Genomic DNA, 6551 nt, shown 5'->3' on the forward strand with positions numbered 1-6551 from the left:
CCACACCTGGAGCAGGCCGGCCTTCTTTCACAGTGTTTATGTATATGATCTAAATCGCCACAGTTGTGGCATCTGGGTACTACTAAGTAGTCCCGTACATTTATGGCATGAAAACCTAAATATATTCTTCCCATAGTGGTGATTTTGCGCCACATGTTCCCAGATACCTCGGCAACGTGATGTACAACATCCCGATCCCGAGGCCCTGTTTTGAAACGTAATTTGAAGTCTTGTCTGAATGTCTCCCATTGCATATCATCAAAATTCTGATTATATAGTGTCTCATAAATGTCTGATTCTGTTAGAGCTACTGGCACATCGTAGAGGATTACCAGCGGGTTCCTCTTTTTTGGTGGTTCGCACTTGACTGCTGTGTTCAGTTTCGTGTTTTTTAAGATTTTATCTCTGTCCACTTCTGTTGCTACATCAACTACTACTACATTTTTTGTTGCCTTGACTTTATTAATTTTAATTTTATCTTTGGCTGGGTCTATTATTGTGGTAAATAACTCTTGCACCTTCTTTACTGTTTGTCCGGGCAGGGGTCTTAGGAAGACCGCCGTGTCCGGCCTTTTTGTTACCTTGGCTATTGTTTCTTTAGTGGTCTGAGTTTTTGTGGCTGCTTGTGCAGCCACTGCTGCCCATGTCTTGGTTGGTTGCTGTCTGAGTCTATAATTTTCTTTTTCTAACTCTTCGAGTCTCCCCTCAAGCTTTGCGTTAGCAATGGCCCAAGCGGCGAGCTCGTTTTTAATTGCCATGACGGCAGCCTGGCTTATTTTGCCATTTTTGACACTTGAGTCCAAAATTTGATTAATTTTTGTGTGTCTTTCTAATGTAGTTTGCACATTCTGTTCCCCTTCCTCCTGTGAGGCAGGAACAGTCGCTATCGACGCCCTCGAGGTCGCACTAGATTCACCCGTCTCAGATTCAGCCATGTTTGACGAGTGAAGAAAAAAGGTGGGAGCCCGTCTCTTGCCCCGGACCGGCTCCTCTGGCATGGGGGGGGACTGTTGCAGCTCGCCCACCAACCTCGCCCCTAGGTCAAGGGCACTCCTGAGCTGCAGGGTTCAGCGCGCCGTTGCCAGCGCACTGGTCCCCGTCGAAGGCCTCGTCGTCGACGATTTCACTCGACGCTCCTCGGCAAGTGCACCCCGCACTCCGGAGAGGCGGATGCACCCCTCGCCCTTCGCCGCCTACTAGCCCGAGTTTCCACCTGAAGGCCAAGGACCCACTCCTACTCAGGTGGTGGGTCGGTCCCCCAGTCGTTCGGCGGTCTGGGCCCATCTAACCTAGCCCAGGCGATGTCACCACCTCCTGGGTTTGGCAGAACACGCCCCGGTTACCCAGGGGCGCGGCGAAGCACCCTTGCCGACTCGCGCCGCGATCCCACGCCGACAAACGAGGTCGCCGGCATGCAGAGCACCTGCTGGTCTGTGCCCTGCGAACAGAAAGGGACTGGTGTTCGGTCCCTTGACACAGCTCCCCCTGTGCCACGCACCCTTCGCTTTCGCATCGGGTTGGGTCGCAGCTCTCCCTTTTGACGCAAGGCAGAATGCCGAGCTTGACGTCTGGCACCACGGGAAGGCGGAAAGAGCCACTTGGGAAGGAGAGGCTGTAAGAGACGCTTCACTTCCCCGAGTGAGGACTGCCGCGGCACGCCCGACTGGAAAGCGATACGCCCCAGTGCGAGCCTCCGTGCCTTACGGCGCGCCGGCAACGGGCGGGCCCGCGCCGAAACGCGCCGTCAAGCGACTGACCTCACGCCAGACGGGATCTGTTCCCGGCGCCGCCCTGCCCCTACCGGTCGACCATGGGTGTCTATAGTTCGATGTCGGGACTCGGAATCGTCTGTAGACGACTTAGGTACCGGGCGGGGTGTTGTACTCGGTAGAGCAGTTGCCACGCTGCGATCTGTTGAGACTCAGCCCTAGCTTGGGGGATTCGTCTTGTCGCGAGACGAGACCCCCAGGGGCTGGCCGCCAACAGGGGCACGTGTGGGCCGCTTTTTGCTTTTGCTTCTGTACGGCGTATCGGTCCGGCCGGGCGCGCCGCACCCAGGGCGCTGCATTGGGTGCGGCGGACGGCGGCGTATCGGTTGGCGGGCCCCTTGCCGCCTGCGCGGGCGCTGCGATGGGTGCCGCCTCCGTGCGCGCGGCGGGGGAGGCGGCGCCGGCCGGGCGCCTTGTGTTCCGCCGCGCTACAGCGTATCGCTTTGGCGACCGGCGCTGGGTGCCGCGATGGGTGCCGGACGGTCGATGTCGGCCCACCGGCCGGCGCGCCGCGCGGAGGCGGCGTCGGCGGGCGGGTGTCGGGCGGTGCCCGGCGGTCGACGGTACGTTTCCGCCGTCCCGTGGTAACATAGCGTCCACCGCAGTACGGTGACCTACAATACCCGTACACTATGGATGTGAAATAAAATATAATAACACATGATGCTCCGCAAGAAAATAGACTTGGGATAGGGTGTGTCGTTGGCAAGTCCCCGGGGCGGCTAGTGTGGGTGGTGATAAGTCCGTAGTGGGCGAGGTATGACGACGATGCCGCCATCTATGCGAATGTGACGCAACGACATTGACATCCAGCCCAGAAACGGCACCTCCATCTACAGGGATCCGACGGAACTACGCCAACCATGCCGGCAAAACAGTATCGCCATCTATGAAAATACGGCGAAACCACATGCAATACCTCCATCTATGCGAATCTGACAACACTACGTCCGCCATGTCGAGCGCACCACAAAACACAGCGCCATCTGTAGGTCTCCCGCGGCACGACGTCCTGCAACGACGATACCGCCATCTATGAGACGCCAAGCCGACCAAGACATCGATGGGCCCACAGTGCCCATCTTTCGACCCCACCCACAAAGCCTGCGTCCTCTGTCGACCACAGCACCCCAACGCCAGCGCCTCTGCCGCACGAAATCGTGGACCGGCAATCACTCCACCTGCGCCCCACTCCAACCGCCCAACTCGCAACTCCAGCGGATGAACGGCGGACTTTTCCCGCAGTCGCAATGTGCAATCCACCCCTATAACTTCCCTTTCATGAAGAGATATGTCCAAAATGCGACATTCCCGCTGTCCCTATACATGAGCTGCGAGCTGTACCAGTTACGAGCTAGAGACGCGATCGCGTTGCTCTCTGTACGAATGCCGATGCTGAGCGATCAGCTAGGAGGCGCTCCATCCATGTCGGTACCGGTGGGCGTTGCACTCGCAGTCGCAAAAACGTACGGCAAGTATATTACTCGGAAGAGGTAATGACAGTCCAAGCCCCCCTGCGTGGGGAGAGTCTTTCTAGGCCATGACCCACCGGAAAGGCCCCCCACCCCAGACATGTGACGTCACACCATCGGTATTGACGACTAGACTGATTCCTTATAATCATTTACCATACACCGGTGGAAGCTGCCGAGACGAGTAACTACATAGCGGGCTCGCCGTGTCACTAATGTACAGAGATACAACAGTTTCGACTGGAACCGGATTAAACGTATACACGGCGCTGATTAGTAATAGATAGAGCCATCAGAATACAGATAATGTATACAACTGTCCGTATACATGCTGAAAGACTCTGCTCACAATCACAACCACACGTCAGCCACACACCCTTATCACGCACTACTCTCTGCCTGTAACACGCACACAGACAATATGTAAGCACCAGCATGGAACAACACCCAGTGCATCCTCTCCGCCACATTAGACAATCCACACTGTCATAACCAGACCGGGAGATCCACTCAGAAAACAGAATATCCCACCCACCCGACAACCACCATTGCTCAGCCAAGCCACCAACACCCACACATGTCCTACACAGGGGTGCACCCAACATCACAATACTGCCTCCTCTCACAGCACACAAACAATGGCAGGAATGAAAGACACAGGTCTGCCACAAGCATGGAATGAGAGCGCCGCCTGTCATGAGCCAAAGGTGCATCCTGACGTGGCAAATCAGATGATGCCGCAGGCATCCACTTACTATAATCACAATCAACAAACCGGCCGCCCCGCCCCCCATTAAACCTTTCCTTACAACAATGTGTACTGTAACCTAACCTATATCGTACCTTAACCTAACCTATATCGTACCTTAACCTAACCTATATCGTACCTTAACCTAACCTATATCGTACCTTAACCTAACCTATATCGTACCTTAACCTAACCTATATCGTACCGTAACCTAACCTATATCGTACCGTAACCTAACCTATATCGTACCGTAACCTAACCTACATCGTACCGTAACCTAACCTACATCGTACCGTAACCTAACCTACATCGTACCGTAACCTAACCTACATCGTACCGTAACCTAACCTACATCGTACCGTAACCTAACCTATATCGTACCGTAACCTAACCTATATCGTACCGTAACCTAACCTATATCGTACCGTAACCTAACCTATATCGTACCGTAACCTAACCTATATCGTACCGTAACCTAACCTATATCGTACCGTAACCTAACCTATATCGTACCGTAACCTAACCTATATCGTACCGTAACCTAACCTATATCGTACCGTAACCTAACCTATATCGTACCGTAACCTAACCTATATCGTACCGTAACCTAACCTACGTCGTACCGTAACCTAACCTACGTCGTACCGTAACCTAACCTACGTCGTACCGTAACCTAACCTACGTCGTACCTTAACCTAACCTACGTCGTACCTTAACCTAACCTATGTCGTACCTTAACCTAACCTATGTCGTACCTTAACCTAACCTATGTCGTACCTTAACCTAACCTATGTCGTACCTTAACCTAACCTATGTCGTACCTTAACCTAACCTATGTCGTACCTTAACCTAACCTGTATTGCGCCTTAACCTAACCTGTATTGCGCCTTAACCTAACCTGTATTGCGCCTTAACCTAACCTGTATTGCGCCTTAACCTAACCTGTATTGCGCCTTAACCTAACCTGTATTGCGCCTTAACCTAACCTGTATTGCGCCTTAACCTAACCTGTATTGCGCCTTAACCTAACCTGTATTGCGCCTTAACCTAACCTGTATTGCGCCTTAACCTAACCTATATTGCGCCTTAACCTAACCTATATTGCGCCTTAACCTAACCTATATTGCGCCTTAACGTAACCTATATTGCGCCTTAACGTAACCTATATTGCGCCTTAACGTAACCTATATTGCGCCTTAACGTAACCTATATTGCGCCTTAACGTAACCTATATTGCGCCTTAATGTAACCTATATTGCGCCTTAATGAAACCTATATTGCGCCTTAGCCTAACCCACATTGCGCCGTAACGTAACCCACATTGCCCCTTAACGTAACCCACATTGCGCCGTAACGTAACCCACATTGCCCCTTAACGTAACCCACATTGCGCCGTAACGTAACCGATATTGTGCTGTAACCCAACACACGTTGGGCCTTAACCCAACACACGTTGGGCCTTAACCCAACACACGTTGGGCCTTAACCCAACACACGTTGGGCCTTAACCCAACACACGTTGGGCCTTAACCCAACACACGTTGGGCCTTAACCCAACACACGTTGGGCCTTAACCCAACACACGTTGGGCCTTAACCTGCTCTGTAATTGTCATACGACGCGTTAAATTAGTGTAGTGTTGCCTAACTGCAACCCCCGCAATATAGTTTGCTACTCGCACTGCCCGGTCCCCAGTGTATCGCTTCATGTTAAACACCTTGCAGCTATACACTGTAATGTGGATGGCAGCAGGACGTACATGCTCAATGCCCTTTGCAGTTGTTCATTGGCATTTGCAGTTGTTCATTGGCATTTGCATGGCGAAGCACTTAGCCTACGCTGTGGTACGGCCTGTGTCAACTGTCCGCTGATGTTGTACGTCCAAATCACACACTGTACTGCACATTGGTCCTCATGTACTGAATGATACATCGTGGTACATGTGACCGTACAACGACTGCGCCAACAACGGCGAACCATGCGGTCCAAATGTTGTGCACTCAGCTACGTGTCGTCTCCCTATAAGAGCTGGATTGCAGTGTGGTATGCCCTGGATGGCGATCAGCATGAGCCGTCTGTTGATGTAGTGGCGCGTGTTGTCAGACGTAGTCGTCTCTTCTCACACACCGTGATAGCATGGTGCACTGCGTTCCACATCTGCGACATGCGACAGAGGCCGGTTGACAGTCGTTCGCGCAATGGACATCGCATACGTACGGGGGCCACCTTCCACGTGTTCGCGAAGCGTGCACATGTTGTTGCGTGTATGTGGGCAGACATAGTGTGTCGTGACACCTGACACACAGGCATGCAACAATCGTTGAATTTGCAAATGGCGATGGACGCCTACGTTTGCTGGTGACGTTACGCAAATGAACAACTGGTAAACCGTTGTGGTGCGGTTGTTCTCGCTAGAGGTGAATCAGTGATGGCGACGATCGGTTGAGCTACCAACCGGTTGTTCCAGCGATACCCACCATGCCCACGAACGTGAATGGCATCTGGGTGTGAAGCGATACGCGGCGGTGGCTGGGTGGGACCGTCCCCGGCCGGTGAGGGGGG

Source organism: Schistocerca americana, unplaced genomic scaffold, assembly GCF_021461395.2.
Source record: "Schistocerca americana isolate TAMUIC-IGC-003095 unplaced genomic scaffold, iqSchAmer2.1 HiC_scaffold_257, whole genome shotgun sequence".
NCBI lineage: Eukaryota > Metazoa > Arthropoda > Insecta > Orthoptera > Acrididae > Schistocerca > Schistocerca americana.